Genomic DNA, 22,314 nt, shown 5'->3' on the forward strand with positions numbered 1-22,314 from the left:
AATTATTATTTATTATTATTATTATTACTGAACCAAAAAATAGGAAATCTACAGTTTAAAAATCTTTCCTATACCCTAGGAAGGTGCCTTTTTAAAATTCAAGTAATTTCTCTCTAATTGTGATTATAGCCTTCTCCTTTGTTTCAAAAATATATATTCAGTGCATAGCAAAAGTCACATTATCATTAAAACCAGAAATACTTTGATTTTTCCCCTTTCTTCCTAAAAAGAAAATTTAATCTCACTCTTAAGTTATGCTTCTATCTTTCTTATTTATTTTGAATCATTTAAAATAGTTATTATCCATTATGTTGAATAAGCCTAAATAAGAATATTATATGTGTTCGGTTGCTCATGGGCGCCATTACGCCAGCAGGAAGGTGGCTCAGTATCTAAGATGGTTCACGGCTCATGACCAGAGTTACAGCAGAGGATTCCCGGGTGACAAGATCAGCCAAATGGAAAAGTCCCCGCCCTGTAACCCCACGGATATCTTGGGTCAAAACCTCTAAAAACCGCACCTATACCCCAGACACGTGCGACTTCCCTGGCCCCTTTGCTGGACCAGTGAATCTCACCTGCGGATCCTAATAAAGCCTGTTTCATATTTCGCTTTGGCTCATTTTCACCCTCATTCTCGTCTCCTCCAACCGATCAATATGAATTTCTTTACTAGTAATTACAGAGGACAGTTTCCCTCTAGTTTTGAGACACATTGTGTTCCCTATTTCCCTTAAAAATAAAGAAGAAATTGTATTGCACATGCTTGAGTAAAATACAACTAGATATGGCTTTTACAGTCTTCACTAGTGACACCAGAAATGCCTTTTTATATTTCAGTCTTCATTTAACTAAACTCAAAAGGGTAAAGCTCCTATAAAATTATGATTACTGATTAATATTAAATCAGTCCGAATACAAGCAAGGAGCTTAATATAGCAAAATAAAATGATGCTATTTATATCTAAATTTTCAGTTAATTTATGTTCTTTGAAATGCTGATTGCTTTAAGAGAGGCAGATATAAAAACGCCTCCAAGAAATTGCTGCATTTTTCAAAAAACCTGGTATGTTGTTGGAGTGTTGCGGCTGGCAGCCTAAGAAGAACAAATGGCTTACAATCTTCTGGGAGTGACCCACTTAGTCATTCACACCATCCATTTAATGGGAGACTGCTTCAGAGGTACAAGGTCACACCCTTGCCACAATTATTCCGTCTAATGAGGTATCACAAGATGTCTACTAGTTGAAAGGTGAGTGGTAAGGGCAGCTGAGCATAAAATATTTGATATCCTTCCACTGAAGTACGGATATAGATTTCTGAGCCCTTCTTTATCACAGTATCAAATTAAATGAAAAAAAAATTGATACTTCTTTATGGAATAATTTGCACTTTAAAGAGGTAAAAGTGATACGAATTTTACTTTCATGTTGTCAAGGAGTGAAAAAAAAAAACATTCAGAAGAGCCTCCCCACTTCACCAAAGCTCAATGACAGGTTGACTTGATTATTCAAATGGTAATTTTTATAGTAGATAATTAGACCATATGTTAACCTCAGAATTTAAAATAACTAATTTACTTATATTGTGTGATTCTTGTCTAACTCCGGTACCATTTTCAGAGTAAAAAAAATGAAGGTTAGGTCAAATCAAAGCATCCATTAACATTAATGTATCTACAGAAATCCATAGGACTGTATTAATTATCTAGGAAGCTGTTTTAAAGAATTTTTTTAAGTTAATTGCTAATTAAATAAAACTAATGATGGAAAGTAAATTAAAAATAAAAAAGAGTGAACTATAAAAGATAATTAGAAATTTATGACTAATTGAATAGCTTTACTTGAATTTTCCCTCAAATAACCAATAATTACTTCCAAATAAGATAAAAAAATCAGTGACAATTCAGTAAGCTATCTTGGCTTTAAATTTCTACAATGTGAAGCAAACTTAACAATGGCTTTTCAGAAAGAAATGTTTCCTTCTCATTTAGATCACCAGATAAGCTGATCTTCTAGGGGAATTTAGGGGTTGCTTTTTTGACTCATTCTGCTCCGTAGCTTCAGAGTCATATCTGGATAATAACCTAAGTTTTACTATTTCTGAAGCCCAGGTTCCTTATCAATATTAAATACTATATTTAAAAATTATGCCTGCTTAATTTATAATCAAATTTATTAATCATTTTGTTACAGAATGTAAACTAAACATAGAAAAAATTATTAAAATTTCCCTAAAGCACTTAATTATGTTTATATATAACATATGTTACACACATGTGTGAATATATGTATGTTAATTATTAACGCACTTTTACTGAGTCTCTGTCATACCTAGACAACAGTTTAGACCCTACAGTTTAGCAATTACTAAGATAATTTTTTGTAAATAATATTATCTTTCCATGATTTTAAACAATGACCTATCTTTAAAGGTAGTATGAAAGGAAACAAAGAATAAGCAGACATATTTGAATGCTAGTAGATCATTTCTTATAGGTTTGTATAATTTAATATATACATTAATTATTTTTTATTAAGTAAAGCATTGGTGAAATTTATCTATGACTCCAAAGTCGGTATAATAATAAACACCTCAAAGAGCTGGTAAAATGAGAAGTTGGTGTTCAAGAATGGAAATTAGAGAAAAAGATTTTTTAGGAAAAATATAATTGATGTATGTGACAACTGGCTACACTGTAAGTTACAAGTCTGACAGTTGTTCACAGTATTTATATTAATATTAGAATAACATTAGGTTACATTGCATGAACATAAGTATAACATGCAAACCATGAGGTATCTTATGGTAATAAAGCCCAAGCCTTAAATAGTATATGTAACTTTTGCTAAATAAATTAAATTAACCATAAAAAAGTTTATGTCTGTTTCTAAAAGAGATGCTCTAAAAAGACTAAAAAACAAAACTACCTTTGTGTGATGGTTATTAAGGAATTTTCTCTAGAGTACATCGGAGTCTTTGATTTATTATTTTATTATACATATCAAGTGAGACATTAAGAATTGCTCAAAAAATGCTTTATTACCAGTAGTATAGTACAGATAATAAGAAAGAACATAAAGGCACTCCCAAAATATTTCTCCCCAAAAGAGGTTATTATTTGGTATCAAGACTGGCCATTAAAATTGTTTAGCATATGTAAATATACATGTTAAATAGTTTATTTATAGTCAATCATAATTTAATATCTTATTTGATTTTATCTATCAAAAACAAATTTACAAAAAACTGTGCTTTATGTAAATACACTTTGAGCACTATCAAGGATTGGCTTGTCAAATGAATTTACTGAACTAATGCAATGATTCACCATTTGACTCCATGAAAAAAACTGGCATCTCAGTAACACTGAAATAGCAAATCAACAGATACTGAAAAACACAGTTAAATTCATTTGATATTCATTTGAAAAGAATGCATGACTTGTAACTTTTTAAAGAAGTTAAAACAGCTCATTTTAGATTAGAAAATATTTTTAATTAAGGCATCCTGCACTTCAGCAACAAGTTCTAAAATGTAACTGCAATGGTAAGCAAAGATTTCATTAACTTCCACCAGAAGTCTCAGATTTAGGAATATCAGCTATAATTAGAAAAATTAAAGCTACACTTCAGAATTAATTGAAATTATTAAAGTGTTTACTCTTGCATTATTTACAGCTAGAATGTCAGCAAGCAGCACTTTATACTTTCTCATAAGTAATTCTACAGTGCATATTAAAAACATGACTTCCATTGAACCCTGGATCTTTCCAGGAGGGCCTGCTATAAGCTTTCATTTTATTCTGATTCTCTGGACAACTTCATAACAATCTTCCTAACAATCTCAGAGAAATCTGAGAAAGCATGAGGGCTAATACATTCCTGATGGATGAATGTGATGCAAGATGTAGGCATTTGCTGCCCTCATCAAATCTACCAGCAGGACTCACCAGAAATCAAGACGGTCTTATCAGACAACTGTGTTGTGGATGAGTGACCAGCAAGCCACAGACTGAGGTTCAGTTTCCAAAATTACAAAAAAAAAAAAAAAATTTACAAAGCTTGAAGAGACTTAGATTTAACTATAAAGTATCAATTCTATGTTTTAGTAAGTCATTCATTGACTTCATCTCAGTCAGTTTTATCATAAGTATCACATATTTTGAATTTCTTAGCTCAAAGTAGACGTGTCTTTGGAAAAAGGGTATTACCCACTACCAAAATTTAAAGTAAATTAGACTCTGCCATGGTTTCTGCTTGATGCTCACTCAGCAGTGCACATAGGATTCACTAGCATGGAAGGAGTGAATGAAGGTGAAGAAATAGCAACATTTTAGCAATCCTCTTTAAAATGTTACTTTTTTAGGTGATTCTCTATAGAAAATAAATCGAAATTATATGACAATCAAATCACACTTTTTATTGCACAGAAGTCTAGACTGTGGGGTAAGTTACTTGGATTCTAATTTCACCCTTACTTTTGAAAAAATTAATTCTAAGAATTTGGCAATGAACATTATGAGGCCTTTTATTCCTTCATCTATGAAATTAAATATTTTGCATGAGATTTTTTCTCACTAATCTGAACTACAGTATGAATGACAAATTAACTCCTATTCAAGATTCAGAGTATAAAAAATAATAGTACAGGATGTAACATAAAGAAGGAAAAATGTAAGCTACCACCAATTTTTGATAAGATAGGGAATAAACTGGGAGAGAATATTAACTTTTTCAATATCTATTTTCTTCTATTTTTCTCTTCCTCCTTTTAATAATAGCAACCCCCAAATTTCAACTTGGTACATGGCTACTCAGCTTTGTACTACATTTTTTTCTTGCTTCCTCTGCAACCAGATGTGACCACATCATTAGGTCAAGGGAGCTGGAATGAAAAGCTAATTGCCTTGACTTTCTGTTTATAATCAAAATTTGATATGCAGATGAAGACTATATTCTAGGTGACAGCCAAGCAACAAAATGGAAGAAACTCGGGTCTATGAATGCCCTTGTGAAAGTATCACCCAATTAGTCCACATTATTAAGTGAGAAAATTAATTCGATTTCATTTCAGATACTTTGTTTTGGAGCCTCATGGTTACAGCATCTTTGTAATCTAACTTGTACAATGCTGAATGCTGAGTATTTAAATTAGAATTATTTATTTTGCTACTGATTTTTTCTAGTATAACATGTGAGTTAATAAATACTTTAAATTTATTGGATTTTTATATCAATTAGGAATCCTGATACATGACCTGAAATGTAGGGATGGGCTCTACAGTTCTTAGACTGGTTATTCTTTGGGAAAAGACAAACAAAAACTTCTTACCAGAACAAATATTGCACTTTTTTAAAGTTTGGTCATGGTTATATTACAATTTTCCAAACTATTTCACTGATCATGTGGTTATGTAATAATCAAAAAACTCAATTCCAAGATTTTACACAGATTGAAATAATTCAAGGCTACTCTATTTTCAATATAAAGCCTTTTTTTTCTTGTCAGTTCTACAAAGTTTCCATCAATAACAAAACATCTTAATTCTTTCCCTTTTTACTCACAAGTACTTGCCCTTCTGTGTCCTTTAAATCACTCAACAGATGACAATAATTATTATCTTTAGCCACTGATATAAAGAAGCAGATCTCCCAATATTATGGGTTCTTTAGACCACAGAAATATTTTGATATGGATATCATCATCATTTTTATAATCATCACACTATTTTTGGATTTACGGTCTAAAGAAAGGATAGCCAAGATATGGAAACAACCAAAGTGTCCTTCGATAGATAACTGGATAAAGAAGATGTACATATATACAATGAAATATTACTAATACTAAGCCATAAGATGAAATACTGCCATTTGTGACAACACAGGTGAATCTCAAGATTATTATACTAAGCAAATTAAGTCAGACAGAAAAAGTTGAGAACAATGTAATTTCACTTATATGTGGGATAAGTGAAAAAACTGAAAGCAATGAACAAGCAAGATAAACAGAGGCTTATGGACACCAACGACAGTTTAATGGTTACCAGAGGGAGATGGTTAGGGAGAGAAGTAGATAAGAGAAAAGAAGATCAAACATATGGTGACAAAAGATTTAACTTTGGGTAGTGAACACACATTACAGTTACACGTATGATGTGTTTTTGAATTGTACAATTGAAACCTATGTAATTTTATTAACCAATGTCACCCCAAATTTAAAAAATAAAAAAAAGAAAGGATCCATGCAATATTTTCAAAGGTCACTAATACAGAGATGGAAGCTATGACTATATGACTTGCTTTATCTTATGATATATCACTTTAAAATCAGGGTTACTTTCCCTAACACAATCAAAAATGATAAAATTAACAATGTTTTCTTTAAAAATAATTTCTACTTCGTAATTCCATGGACAATTGGTCATATCTAAATACCCAAAAAAAGGTTGTTTTTGGAGTTGTTAGCATCAAAACTACATTAAAAAACAAATCATATACTGCTTATGTTCTTTATCTGCAACATTCTCTTCAAGACAGATTTTATGTCACACAATATATGCCACACGCCTGGAAATTGCACTCAAATTCTTAAGATTGATGAGAGTAACCACACACATGCCATACTCAACAGATGTTACAGTAGCATCTCCAGCAACAAAGACCTGGAGCTCAGCCAGCTATGAGCAGCAAAGCCTGTGCCTATGGGAGCTGGGCTACAGTAAGAAACCCACATAGTTCCAGGATGGTAAGCCAAAGGAGGCTGACCACTTTGGAGCTGGCAGAGGAAAGACAACATAAAATTTTGCTAGAGATCATTACTTTGTATGGCAGATACTGGCTGTTGCTGGGAAGCAACAGAAACTGATCAATTTGTAGTGTAGAAATAATATAGTAGGTGGTTCATCTTGAACAAAACCACAAAAAGAAAAAGGTCCCTCAAAAGTTGGCATTCTATTGTATATATGTCACTGGCTGGAAAGAATATTCATAATACTCTGAAATCAGATTCAAAATTAGTGTCTGAAAGACACATACGTCTAATACTATATAATCTGAGACAGCCTCTTCACAGGGAAAATCAATTATAAACCTTTAACATCATTATCATTTTCATCACGAGCTACCTCAATTACTCAATTTTTAATCTCAACATTTTTATATGACTTTATTATAGAATACTTTTGGGGTAGGGGAGGCAAGAAATAGATAAAAAGTTAGTTTGTAACCTAGGTAGTGAAGGACCCTTTATGTCACACCTATATATATATATATATATACTCCTTGCAATTAGAAATCTTTTAATGTGTTAAGTATGACTAGATTTGCATTTTGGAAAAAAAAAAAAAGGTCACTTGGTGTCAGAAGAAGGTATAGAGGAGATAAAATAGTGGTAGGGAAATAGGAAATGGTCATCCAGGTAAGATTTGTGCTATGGGCTGAATGTTTCTGTCCTCCCCAAATCTGCATGTTGCAACCTATTCCTCCATTGGGTGGTTTTTGGAGGTCATGAGGGTGCAGCCTTCATGGATGGAATTAGTGCTCTTATGAGGAGATGGCAGAGAGTCTCCTTGCCCTTTCCCCATGTGAGAACAAAGCAAAAAAAAAAAAAAAAAAAAAAAAGGCTGTACAGGGACCGGGAAATAGGCTCCCTCGCTAGTCATCAAATCTGCCAGCATCTTGATCTTGGATGTCCCGTCCTCCAGAACAGTGAGAAATAATTGTTTATAAGCTACACAGTCTATGGCATTTTTGTAATAGCAGCCCAAGTGAATTATGACAATTTGGTAAGGCTCTGAAATAAAGTTATGGTCATAGGGAAAGATTTGATGAAAAAAGAGAAGGTGAGCTTGACAGAGCTTGGTCACTGGTAGGTATCTTTTTATGGTAGGACACTGCTGAGCTAAATGTGGATGGTGCCACAAATATGATGAGGAAACCTAGACTTCTAAAACAGTATTACTCTCCTGAAATTGCAAATTTGTTTATTTTAGCTAATTACCAATACCTATTACATTTGCTTGCCTACAGAGACTTAATCCAAGATATCTTGTACTACTCAGACTGCATATACAAGTTATATTGTATATAATGAATATATTATATTTCAAGAATAATTCGAACCACTTTGGACCTAAAGATCATGTCTTCTTTCTTTGTAAATCAAAAGAGAGAGAGAGAGAGAGAAAGAGAGAGAGAGAATTAAAAAACTGTTATTGTCAATGTGTTAAACATCCCAGGGTTTCTTTGTTTTTCATTCTTGACCACTCTGCCTCCTACAAGCTTTCTAGTGACAGGAGCCAAAATTCAAGTTTGTAACAAGCAGTTTAACAGTTTTCTGAAAGTCACTAGTAGATAAGTTTGAATCATAAAACTGCCCAGTCAATACTCATTTACAGCTGAAAATTCAATGAATTTTCTTAGCAAGTAATCAGAACACCTGAGGAAAGAAAGACCTGAGGAAGACCTAGGGCTCTGGAATAGGAAGAGAAATAATCCAATTACCCTGTTCAGTAAGTGTTTACCTGTCTTTCACACCCGAAAGAAAGAGTTTTGAACCACTTGAAATGACTCATAAAACAATTTAAACTTTCTACTTTTGGTATAATGTATTGCCTTCAATATAAGGAAAATGTAATTTTGTTTATGCCTTGGCATCTATTAGTATTAATTAAAATTATAACTTGACAAATGTATACCCAAGACCTAAAAAGTATCAATTCAATAAGCTGAGAAAGCAAAGCTAATATTCTTTTCATTGAATTTTAAAACATCACATAGCATTTCTGATAACTACAGAATATCTAAGATATTTTTCATGTTCTTTCAAAATTAGGGCACCAGATTCCCATCAATATGCAGCAAGCATTCCTCATACATTAGAAACACAATAAATGTTTACTAAGGATTATTATATTCAGACTTTTATTTTTCATTCGGTCAATGTAGAGGTAACAATTTAACTTTTTCATCCTTATAAACTAAAGATTACATCACAATTTATGTAGTAACTCATATTCCTTCTATTTGTTTTTAAGTTTCATGTTTCAGTTTCAAGTAAGCAGTCATACTAAAATTTGAGAACAGTGCTCAACCTACCAGAAAAACAATAAAAATAGTTTACTATTGCAGTCAAATTAAATTTACAATGACTTTAATTCAATTATGATGCAATGGTGAAAATTACCCAGACTACATGACAATGAGGTATAAATAGTAAGAGTCTGCACAAAAATTTGTAGTTAAAATGATTCTTATAGGATCAATTTTTGGTTTTCCTTTTACTTTTTTACTGCTTATGATCAGTATTCCTTATGTTATACTTTGTATCAGTTAATTATGCCCATAGTCTCATTTCATTATTATAGGAGATGTACATTATGGTTCTCTGAATTATATTCACTGGCATGTGGGACCCTCTTGACCCTAAGCTTCACTTCATGGTGCATCCTGAGCTCATCTTCACTGCCATTGCATTTTCATTCCACTATGCCTTTTACACAGGGCAAACTGACTTTAACATCTTGGTTGATTCTCAGTAAACTGTGGTTCTTGGTCACTAGTCACCAAGTGTAGCAATGTATGTATAGAGCTGATGTAGCATAAAATCTGTGTCCAAGAAGCTATAGAGGCCTGAGTGGTGAGAACCACCTTGATCAATCTACTTCTGAAAAGGGACCTGAACTTGGAGGGGGACCACAGAGAAAAGCAGAAAGTGCATCAAATTCTCTTTCTACTGAATTGAAATTTTCGAAGGAAGAAAGAGAATACATTCAAGAGCTTTGTCCCATGCTTACCCATTCAACTTTGGGAATAGATATCTGGAGATAGTTTGCTGCAATATGTTTGTCCCTGATTCTTTGTTCCCCTGAGCAACACTTTCACAATGTGCTATTTAAATGTGTTATTATTTACCTGCAACAACTTGTGTTCACTTCATTTTGAAGAAATTGTGTCATAAAACTTGGATCCCTCACTTTTTCCACTTTTGATACGTAATTGTGGAATTTCTCTTATATACTAATGTTGTACTTCTGGGAAAACATATTATAAATCTATGTGCCAAAATAGCAATATAACAAAGCAGTTTAAAATGTGGACTCTACAGAGTGTATAGGTGCTTCGCTTGCTTTGCTACTTTGGGCAAGTTTACTTAGCCTCTCTCTATGTACTTTAGCTTCATCATCTGTAAGTTAAAGATAATAAGTATATCAATTTTACAGGGCTGATGTGGGCATAAATGAGTTAATGCATATAAAGCACTTAAAATAGTGACTAGTATACATTAAAGAGTCAATAAATGTTAGCTATTATCATCACCTTCTATCTAAAGATTTTTTTCAGAGCTCATAAGAAGAAACTATGAGACAAAAATATTCCAAGAACTCAAGAAGAAAATAAACCCTGAGAATATCACTGATTGGTGGGGGGAGGGAGTTCCTTCTTTTAATGACACCATAAAAAATGATGGACTATTTGTGAAATGCAGATTATTATATTGATGAGAGGGATGACTGAACAGTAAAGGGACTGTATACTACAAAGAAAGGCAAAAGTCTATTTTTAAATCTTTAAAACATTCCCTTTTATATTCTCATATGGCCTATAGCGTCATTCCTGTACATTTGTAACACCAGGCTTTCCTTAAGGCCAAAGGGAATGGGCAGAAGAAGGAAACAGCAGTAGAAATAGAAATGGGAAGAGACAGACATATTGAATAAGGGAGAAAAGAAGCTTGCCCTGGAAGGAGCCATATAATATCTTCTGACCTAGCCCCTTAAAACTAATTCATCTTCAGGCTAATTCTCAGATATTGCCTGAAATAATACCTCTCTATGAAAACAGCATACAGATAGATAGGAAGGAAGAGATAAAAGGGACATATACATATAGATACATAGATAGTACAATTAGAATACTTCTTGAGATGAATTACTTCAAAAGGCCAGTAAGATTAAATGTTTGCTAGCTAATGTGGAATTTATGTCATTAAATCCTGGCACGTTTCCACAATGAAAGGAGTACATGGGAAAATAAAGCGTCAAGCCCCTGTAAAACAAAAGGAAGGCATACCTTGCTGAGGGGCAGAAAACAGGAGACTGAAGTGCTGAACTCAACCCTTAAAAGCACACAATTCTACCACAAGAAAGCCCAGCTGTCTTCAACCACACAGGTATAAATGATGAGCTAAGCCTTTCTTACAGAGCTAACCACATATGTTTCCTAGGAGGAAACAAATGGATAGCGCATATGACAAAGAATGAACACGTCCATTCAGAGGAGAACCCACCGGACATCCTTACCCACTAAAATTACAAGCAATGATCCACTGAAATAAATACCAAAAACAAATATTAATTAAGTACTAATTGAGTATATTATATAATATAATGGGAAAATCCAGATGATGGAAAACTATTTTCCGATCTTTGTGATGCATACAGACCAGCAACTAGACTTAGAAATATCAAAGATTCTTTTTGGAGTGAAACAACAAGATATTATCTGCACACTGTTTTTCAAATGTTCCTCTTGAGTAGCACCATCAGTTCATGCTTAATAAGGGTTTTTAGAAAGAATAAAAAGAAATTCTTTAAAAATTAAGTCAGAAATATTTTCATGATCTCTTCTAGAGAAATCAAAGTTTAAGGTATTTTTTTAACTTCAAATACATATAACATCCCAAGTAAATATCTAAAAATTTAAATTACATTTTTTCTTTCTTTTTGGTTATTTGATTCAAAGTATATACTAATGACCTCTTATGAAAATAACTCACACATTCAAATGTAGGGGTTGGAATCTGCTCTCTTTTCTCTGACTGTTCTCTTTCCTGAGAAAACTAACATTCTTCTCCTATGAAGCTTTGGCTACAGCTGAAATAATAACATGAACCTTGACTATTATTCATATGTCATGAATTTGGACATATAACAGATTGGTATATGGGCTGTAACTTGTTACAGTGGTCTGGAGATTTACTTGTGTTTCCTATATTTTATTGAAATGAAGATGGTATAGTGATATGATTATCATATCTTATTGCTTCTCTAGAACTTTGGAGAGTGGGCTACGTAAAGAATTAGCATTGGAGTAATCCAGCTTTAAAGATGCTAAAGGATGTCGACTAATTCCAGTGGAATACAGCACAGCCTGCAGCTGCTAAATCAGCAGTAAAGGATTCTACCCAGCTTCCAAAAGAGATGCCTCTAAATCAAGATGACAGAGAATAAGAGGGCAAATATGATAATGGAAAATGGAAGGCATGTATCTGAAAATTTTTCAGTGACTTAAAAGGAGAACTTCTTTAGAGACATTCTATTTTCTCTATGTTATCCGTTTTTGTTTGTTTGTTTGTTTGTTTGTTTTTATAATGAGGAAACATTTCATAAGACTATAAGATGGTCACAATTTGGCAGTTTTACATTGCTAGCTTATGAGTGTTTTACTCACCACGACTTGGCACATAGAAGTCTCAATAAATATTTCAGTAACAAATAGTACAGGGGGTACACTGTCATGTGGTGCATATTTTATAATCCCAACTAGTGACCCTGATTCAACAATATATACAAATTGGGAAATAGAAGAGGGTGTAACTTCTAGAACAGAGCATACTGTGGCTATGGTGCCTAAATTTCTGACCTGTCCTTAATTATTGTGGTAAAACCATAAAGAAATTAATACAGATCATGAACTAATAAACTGACCTTCCTTGTGGTTTTGAATGGATACATTATAGCAGTGGCAAAAACTTGGACTATGACACAGTAAAGGTATGAGACAGAATCCTTATTACTCTGATGAGCATTTACCCCAATGTGAAAAGTTGTATCTCTGATTTTGAAACCAATGTGCAGGAAGAATAAGAAGTAGAAATATAGTGCCTCTAGGGTGAGATTAACAAGTCTCTCCTTTCTCCATCCTCTTCTCTCTTCATTCTTTATTCTTTCTCCAAGTGGAAGTCTTGATTTTGATCATAAAGATTCTAGGTCACTGCATTAGGACAGCATCCCAGGGATATGAGTTTGTATTTTTCCTCCCATCTAAATAAATCTTGTACAAGTGGTCTAGACCAGTTCATTTAAAAATGGGAAACACTCTTACTTTTTTTTTTTTTTTTTTTTTTCTGATTCTGCATTCTAAATTAACCTTTCCTGGAACTGGAAGAAAGCTGTATCCTAGGTTTTAATCCTAAACTACTTAAGACCATCTTACCAAAGGAACAGGAGTATATCCCGTGACAAAAATCCCATAATGCATGTGTTTAGTAGTTAAGTGGTAAAAAGGAATATGTGTACACAATGCTTGCCTGGCTTTGTCCTCTGGTCATGTAGTTGTTGAAGGGGTCATCTTTTTTAATGCAAACTATGTTTGAGAAATTTAACTTTGGAGAGATTTTAAAAAGTGTAATTCACAGGAGCTCCAATATAATAAATTCATTATTAGACTTGTGTATCTGTTTAAATATATGTATGCTTAAAAGGGATTTTTATAAAAGTTCACTAATACTGTGCTTAAGTGTAATACTTTTATTGTTCCCTTGCAAAGTAAATCAGATAGCATAATAATATGCAATGAATCTTACAAGACATCCCAGTGAAAATTAATATATTTAAGTTAATTTTATATTCAAGAAAAATACTTTTAAGTAACCAACCATGTTATAATCAAATAAGAGTTTCTTCCTTTCCTCTTTTAGCACCTCATGTAAACACAAATACTAAACAAGGCAAGTAAGTTCCATAATCACAGATGTGAAATAACAGCAGTTATTTTCTCTGCAATTCTATATATATCTCAATATTAAGAATATTAAATTATTATAATATGGCATTTAGAAAATACATGGAGTTATTACAAGAGGCAAGGCCTTGGTAATATGGTGCATTGTTAAACTTTCAATGGATTTAAGAACTAGTCAGAAAAAAATTTAATATATTACATGCTAATATATTTTATTTCTCTTTTACTATTCAATTATTGTAAACATACTTTTAAAATTTTTGAGCATGCTAGTTTCACTAAGTTCCACTTTGAACAGATGCATTTAAATAGACACACACACATACACACATGCACACATGCAAACACACAACATGAAAAGCAAATGAACTCTCTGTAATTAATTAGTTATATCTTGTATTCCGAAGTAAATAAATTTTAAATATAGCACAATCCCCCAGACTCCAATGATTTAAAATATAAAACATTTTGTAGAGATATAGACCTTTCTACCACCCAAATATTTACAACAGAAAAGAATTTGGCACGCTGAGTTTTTTAGAGGGGAAAATTTCCAATTTCATCAATTATATCATATAAGTTCTATTTAGGAATAATGTCTTGTTTTCTATAAGGAAAGAAAGCACTTAAAATTAACATTGTATGTACTAATTCTCTGTATTCGTTTTCCACGGTTAAAAGTTTTATCATTATAAAATATTTTTAGAGAGAATGCATTGTTATCTTATATCATCAATGAAATTATTTTATTGATAATTTACTAAGAGATGTACAAAGCATTGTCTTTGTATTTACTTGCCAATGTGAGATCTTAGCTACTCATGCTCTATGATATAAAATCTCTCTATGAACTAGCATATTTATCTAAACATGATATTATAAAGAAACTAAGAAGGAAAAAAGTCAAAAGACAATAAGCGATTTCTTTTTATTTTTATCTTCCTATACCCTTTTGTAATTAAATATAATAACAAGTCCAAAATTACTTATAATATTATTTCAATAGCAATAGGTGGGTAAGAGGAACTTTAACTTACGCCCCCCCCCGCCCCCACTCCCTTCCATCATCCTCTTCCAAAGCCATTCCAAATAAATAGTAACAATGTCCAGGCCAACCTGATTTCAGGACAATTTCCTTAGCCCTCCTTCAAACAAAACGACTTCCTCTAACTTCTGTATGGATTTTCAAGCTGCCACAGTATAATCTGACAATTTACTAAACACTACTATTAAATATATTAGTAATTATATTAGCTTGTTTCATGTTATTTTGAAATTGGAATGGTTTCAAATTGTAGACCAATTTTTCTATTGGACAGAAGAGAGAACCCAGGTAGAGAGCACAGGTTACCTCCTTGAGGTCAGACAGACAATTGTAATGATGAGAGGAAAACTTAAAACCTTTGATTCTTCAATTACATAAGTGTTCACTTAGTGGGTAATGTTTATTTTTTATTTTCTATTCAACACATTTTTAAAGAGTTTGAAAAAGCACAACCATTATTGAAAGTACAGTTAACTTGTACATTATTTGATTGTACCAATGGAAATTCATTTATTCTTTATGAGCACCAAATTGCTTTCAACAGTCTAATTAAAACCCAATGAACTAACAGTAGTCTCAAAGAATCCGAATGTAAATATATATGGAGATAAACAAATTCAAATGGCATTCAACTGGATACAAAATCTTAGCCATCTAATTTTCACTATAACTTTTAAATTAGCATTATCGAATATATATCATTTGAATTAAATGATATAATATTAGCATATTAAATTCAGTATAGGTGTAAATCCAAAAAGACATTACTGAAATTAAGATACTTTCTCAAAACAACAGAGAACTTTTGAAATAAAGTTATTTGTTTCATTAAACATGAGAGATAGATTGATACGTAAAGACATATTGAATATAAGTATATTCAACCAAGCAATTGTGAAAGTAACATTTTTTTTCAGAAATTTATTAAAAAAGGACATTATATGGGTAAATGTAAAATGTGTAGCTTGCATTTCAGGTCACGCGTTCTTAAATTACCATATGAAAAATTTGTCCATTCCTCACCTTCTTCTATAATCCAGTCTTGGAATATAGAGATATTGAAAGTTATATTGATACTTCTGTAACTGAAGAACAATTTACACCAGTGGTAACAACATAACAATTGGTATATGTACTATTCAACATTTCTAAAATTTTAACATAGTATCTGCTAATTCTTTAATATAACTAGCAATATTTTAGCTTTTCTCTTACACTTAATTTTATTAAAGAAAAATATCCTTTGTACGTATAGATTGTATCTGAACTGTACTAGTAATACACAAAGAAAAAGAATGTCATCCCAATAGAGAAAAGAAGAATGAAATAATTTTTAACATTAGGTCAGCCTTTAAATATCACACATCTAATTAAACAATGTCTTACTTCCTAAATTAAATGTTTTAAGTAAATAATAATCATATTCAAGGAGTTCCTTAAAATATGACATGTAGTCTACAAAATCCTCTCTAAGTTACTATAGTTACAGGACTAGACCTGTAAATTCTATGTCATCATTAAAGAGAAAGAGAAGTATGTTTGCCTTTACCAACTGCAACTGTAAGCAAATGCAGGTATATGGTGCTTTATTAGTAAGAACTCCTTTAGTAAGCACACGTTAGAGGAATTAATCATTCATTCCCTGCAGACTGCTTATGTATTTCATCGGGCCATTATCTGATCTGAATAACAAGAACAACTGCATAATAAAACACATTACTGCTGACACTAGCAACTTCTTTCAACTTTAAGGTTGCAACCACCTCTGTATTGTACAAAAAGCTGGTGGCGAACAAACAACAACAACAACAAAAAACCCTGACAATTAAATAACACTATTCAGCTTTGACTTTTTCTTCTATTATTGGATAAAGACAATGATCATATATTATAAGTGCCAGCCTTACTAGAAATGGTTTTAATTCAGGCTATTTCCTCAGCACTATGACATAATTATAACAGAGACAGAATGTGTGTCAGATTAGTTTTCATGTTAATTGTAAATCTTTGCTTTCAGATATTTAAAAAAAGATCAACAATTCTGTCATACCTTTTCTACTGCGGAAAATATGTCCTATAGTAACATGTGTAATAACATGTTTGAATCACTCAGATTTGGCTACTTCAGTACAATCTTACTTTTAATTTTTCAGTAATTATTTTTTCAAACATCAGATACCCTCTCAGCTACTCGAGGTCACAAATGAGTAGAGGTCATACGCTACAATCCAAGTATGATAAACTGAGGGCTGCATTCAAAATTATTCAAATTTATTTTAAACCAATAACAGAAATGGCACCTGAGAGCAATAATAACTCTTAGAAAACCCATGTGGATAGGTAATGAAGTAATATACAAGGATCAATGACATATCTTTCCCAAATGATTTCTATGGATACTTATATCATGTCAACAGATTTATCAACTGTCCTACTGTTATTTCATTACCCTAAAAACTTATATCCCAAGATATTCAGTGTTCAACGCTGAATAACTATAATAATTCTAAAAGATCTTTTCCTGTTTTTAAATACTGTACATTAGTTTATTCTTAAATCTTTTAAAATGCTGAATGGATAGAGCTGCTTTTATATACTTATTTGAGTCAATATAAAGGTAAATTTTTTCAGTTTATAATTATTAACAATTAAATATAAGAGATCCCTTAGTATTATCTGATAGAAAGGCTTTTTGTTGAATTGAAATTATGTGTGTGATAAGTAGTTTTAATTTTCAGTCTGGTTTATAACTCTTGAAATAATTTGATTAGAAAAGTATGTTTTAACTGAGACAGAAATCTGAAAGTTGAAGATATAACAGACAAACTTTTTCTAATCACTATTCTACACTAGTTAGTAAGAGTATCATTGTGTCAAATAACTTCGGATTTGTTTAAAATCAGCTGTTTTATCTAAATTGTAATTCTTACTGTATCTACTGTATTTGAAACAATGAGAGAAGAATTAGATTCAGAATCCATTTGGCAGTAATATGGGAAAAAATGCTGAAACGTTATTGATTCTCTCCCTCTTGTGCAAAACAAACTGACTCAACTATATTTTTCCTGACATAACGCAAACCTTTAATTTAGATATTACAAAATATTGGAAAATGCTACACTATATGTTTTTTAAAAATATATATCATTAACCCTTTCATTGAGAGGGGAAGAGTGTCCTACTTGTTTTTACAGAAATGCTGCAGCTATTGACATGATGATGTTAGCTCCAAGAGGAATATTGCCTGCAAAAGTTTTTGATGCAGAGCTATTCAGCCCAAGAAGACACCTTAATTCTGTCACTGGCTGTTGAGTCCCTGTCACAGTTTATAATCTGCCACATCAAAGTCAAAGTCCCAGCTCCTGCTTTTTTCCAGTCCATTTTTCATATCCACTTTCCAAATTAATTGCATCCAAATTCTCCAAAGTAGGCTAGTTCCAGGATTTTCCTCCACATTTTATCTACCTACAAGCATTGAGAAACTGCAACAGGATTTTCTTCCAGTCTTTCAAAGCATCTTTATTAACTTTCCCTTGACCCAATTTTTTTTGCAAGCTGTCTTCAGAGCTAAAGATAAAACAAGCCACCAAGTGAGGCCTGAGAAGAATGGGAGTTGGTGCGGATTAAGGTTAAGGTTAAAGGTAGCAGGAGAAGTAAACCAGTAGGGTTAGAATTCTTAAGCGTTTTCTAGGTAACCATTCTTAAATCTTAGAACCAACCAACATTTCACAAACGAGGCTCCCAATAGCCTTTCAACCATAAGCGTTTAAAAATCAGATTCCTCAGTGAGGTTGCTCATACTGAAATCTCAGTGCTCTCCCTCCAAAAAGAAAAGAGAAGGAAAAAAAAAAAAAAAAAGAAGAAGCATCTTAGCAAACCACTTCTCAATTAGGAACTATTGAAGTTATATAAGTCAACTTCTTCCCCGGTAAAACGAACAAACTGGCCATGCTATTGGAGAAAAAAGCATTCAGCATATGCCTCACTTTAGAGTCAAGAATCACAGAAGCACAGTTACTTACTAAAGCAGCCGCTCCGATCCTCCTTGGAAACCCTGAGGAGTCTTCTCTTTTCTTTCCTACCAGTCAGATAAAGAATTGTCTCTCTATTCCACACAGGCCCACAATAAACTGCAAGAAAGGACAGCACATGCACAGAAGCCCGTCGGGCTTGGGCTTTGGTAGGGTGCTTCCGGTTCGGTTTGTTTCAAAAGTGGGATCTTCTTTCCCGGAGAGAGAGAGGAGGGCAAAGACAGAAAGAAACCGGGGCGCTCCGAAAGCTTGCTTGGGTCCTGCCAATTATTCTGAAGGCAAAGTGCCTGCACTCGGCCTGTCAGCGCCGCGCGCGCGGGGAGGAGGCGGAGGAGGTGGAGCCGGGGGCTCGGGCCGGGCGGGAGCTTAGGGCGGGGAGGCCGGCGAGCGGCTCGTGGAGAAGCCGCGGGCTCTGCGCGGAGGCGAGCGGTGGTCAGGGCGCGGTGCTGCCCGGTGCGCTCGGGCTGCCCCGTGCGGGTGCGGGTGCGGGTGTGGGTGCGGCGGGGCGGGGATCAGAGGCTGCGAGCATCTCCCGGCCGCTCCCGCTCGCTCGCAGGCGCTCCCTTGTCCTCCCGCTCGCACACTCAGACACACACCCCGCGTCTCCACGGCAGCCGCTCCGCTGCACGCACTCACCTGCATTTCCTTAACGAGCCACTTGATGGCTGCCAGCGGCGCGGGCCAGGCGCGGGCGGGCGGGAGCCGTGGCGGGGAGGACCCGGCGCGGGATGTTCCGAGCGCCCGCCCCGGAGGCGGCGGTGGTGGTGCGGGCGCGCGAGCTGGGGCGGGAGGAGGGTAAACTGGGCAGCGACCCCGAGCCGCCCCGGCGCGGACCAGGCTGACCCCGCGGCCCGGAGACCTTGACGGGATCCCAGGGCTCCGGGTAAAGTGGTCCGCGCGGGGAGACGAGGATCTGCCAGGTACAGGCTATTCCCGACCACTAAAGCCACAGAGGACTTGCCAGGTGTGGATCCCGATTTAGCTCTTCAGGTGTTCGCGTGCTTTCGATTATTTTATATTTTTTTGTTGTTGTTGTTTTATTTTGTTGTTTCGAGGGACAGCTGGTCCTAAGGGTTCGGGGTGGCGGCTTTAAACATGCAAGGGATAGGGGTTTCATTTTCAACACAATCCGTGCTTAAAAGAGCCCACTTTTGTGAAGAGTAGGGACGCGGAGCCAAGGTTTCTGGACTGGGGCTGTTGTGTATCTCGTATGCTGATTGTAGTTTTCAGTTGGGGCGCTTGACAGCCTGGCTGGGCTGGAGGGAGAGATACGACTCTGCCAAGGTGGTCATTGAGAAGGGAAAAACCTGTGAAAGAGTTGCTGGAATCCAGCCTCGCTGTTAAGGAGAGGACACGGACAGCATGGGCGGGGAGGTGATTTCTTCCCCACCTGCTTAGTACCCCAATGTAGAGCGGCCAGTGCCCCTGAGGTGTTGTATCACAGACTCGGAAAATAAGGGAGAAAGGAACTTACACCCCTTGAGCAAATCTAGAAAAGGGGACTGGAGCTGGGGAAGAGGGTGGGCAGGATGGAAAAAATCTAGCAGAAAGCTTTTATCACTTTACCCTTCACTTATGTCTGATCAGAGCCTGCAGATATGGCAACAAACGCTATCTCTCTTGCTAAAAAGGGAGAGAGAGCATTGTCACTATGTTCGTGCATTAAAAAGAAAAAGCAAAAATAATCATCCTGTTTGCACTAATGCAACAGAGACTTTCCAACTACCCTCTGGTCAAAGGTGCTGTAAGCACTGTGGGGAAGAAAAAAAGCCATGAACTTAAATGTCCATGATCTAATAGCAGAAACGTCACTTTCTGCCAAAGAAAAATAAAGCTTAATCAATGTAGGTGACATTTTCCCCAGGGTCCGTTCACCTTTTTCTTTTCATGCCTGCTTCATTGTTTGCCATGTCCTTTTGCTCTTCAGGAGTGACCCTTCTGAACCCATCTCATGCCTGGCTCCCTGCTCGACCTCCTTAAAACCACTGAGATCACTCATCCAAGAAGGTTCACATGTACAGTCATTATCACTTAAAGCTGTTCTTGGAAAGGATAGGATATAAGCCAAAAAAGACTTATATCATGTGTGCCAGTGTGTGCATGTGTATATCTATCTTTGTAATAATGCACAGCACCTGCCCCCTTATGGTGCTGTCTGTGCAAGATGATGACTAACTCATTCTCTCTCCCTCTCATTCTCTTCCCCCGTCCCTCCCTCCTTCCTTCCCCCTCTGCACAAATACACACACTCCTGTCTCAGTTCCTTCCTGTCAGTGTTCAATAATGGTTTTACATGAACTTTCTGTTAGAAAGCCTCTGACTACCAAGAGCAAGTTGGAGCAGATTGGTCTGAGAGATTCTGGGGCTCAATGCTGCTGCTATGTTTCCTGTCATCATTCACTCATTACAAACACTACTGTACTTAATGCCAAGTGGCAGCAGAAATGATTTCCTCTCTTGTTATTCGTGATAATATATTTGCCCTCCCTCGGAAACACATATAATTAATAATAAAAGAAATAATGCATCTTGAAACCATGGGAAGAGCAGATAGATGCTGATGTGGTGATGTCAGTCACCTTTTCTGTTGTTGCTACAAAGACAATATGATCACTACTCTATTTCTTCTGCTTCTGGTGGGTTAAGCAAAGCATTTGGCCCTTTTACTGAATTCTCTGTTCCATCTTTCCCTTGACAATAGTTTGTGTATTTTAAATAAAGATTTCATTCTGCCAACCCGCAGGAAGCTTTTAACAAGATGCAGCTGAGTGTGTCGATATCTTATATCTTTTTACTGCTGTATGGGGGTGTTCAGCAACTTGAAACTCCTCTCTACTTCAGCTCAAGCTGGCATCTCACAGAGACAATGCTCCCCAGAGAGGATTTACTCTTGCTTCTATACAGCTATCCTTTGATGCCCTCTGGAAGAATAAATACAGGATACTTTAAACGATAGAAGGGTGAGGGTTATACTCAATCCCCTTTCTGCTGCATTCCTCCCCACTTAATAACAGCACAAGTATTAATTGTTAATTGCTTATTGATGAGAATGTATTAGTGATTCACTATATTTGAACTGGGATATCTTTTCTGAGGATACTTGCACCACATCTGAAGAGTTAAGAGAATTTTACGGAGCTATCTCCATCTCCTGTAATTTGATTTATTTTTCCTTCTTAAATGGAAAGAAAAAGTCCTTTTTAAGTTATTGGTGTATATTTACTTTTAAAAGTCAATGAACTATGTGTCTAAAACAACCATACAAATGTAAAATAGAAATAAAGAGAATGTGGGATAGGGCATGAAATCACGATCTTAGACATCAGTCATCTAAGATTAGTCTTGAGGTTCCCTTTATTTTACCATGTTAGTTCATTTACTAAAATTTTAGTTAGCCTTGTTATATTTGGGCTTATAATTGATTTTAACGATATGCTGTACGTAGAAGAAATCCTCAATATTACATTTCTATTTCGGATTTTTGGTAGGATTA

The 22,314-nt window shown here is 34.9% G+C and overlaps 1 protein-coding gene across 38 annotated transcripts in view; it reads right to left on the reverse strand.

Annotated features, from left to right (window-relative positions):
- The window catches only part of PTPRD (protein tyrosine phosphatase receptor type D), a 1,934,582-nt gene extending 1,915,459 nt beyond the window's left edge, over nt 1–19,123 (reverse strand). For 20 of the 38 annotated variants that reach the window (XM_036238649.1, XM_036238671.1, XM_036238647.1 and 17 more), the window contains exon 1: nt 18,813–19,122. The gene's annotated coding sequence lies outside the window, so the exon portion shown is untranslated. Of the gene's footprint in view, nt 1–18,812 lie in introns of all 38 variants that reach the window. The other 18 variants (XM_036238660.1, XM_036238658.1, XM_036238657.1 and 15 more) reach the window with 3 other exon arrangements.
- Nucleotides 19,124–22,314: the final 3,191 nt, after the last annotated feature.

This window comes from Rousettus aegyptiacus, unplaced genomic scaffold (assembly GCF_014176215.1).
Source record: "Rousettus aegyptiacus isolate mRouAeg1 unplaced genomic scaffold, mRouAeg1.p scaffold_m13_p_3, whole genome shotgun sequence".
In the NCBI taxonomy this organism is placed as follows: domain Eukaryota; kingdom Metazoa; phylum Chordata; class Mammalia; order Chiroptera; family Pteropodidae; genus Rousettus; species Rousettus aegyptiacus.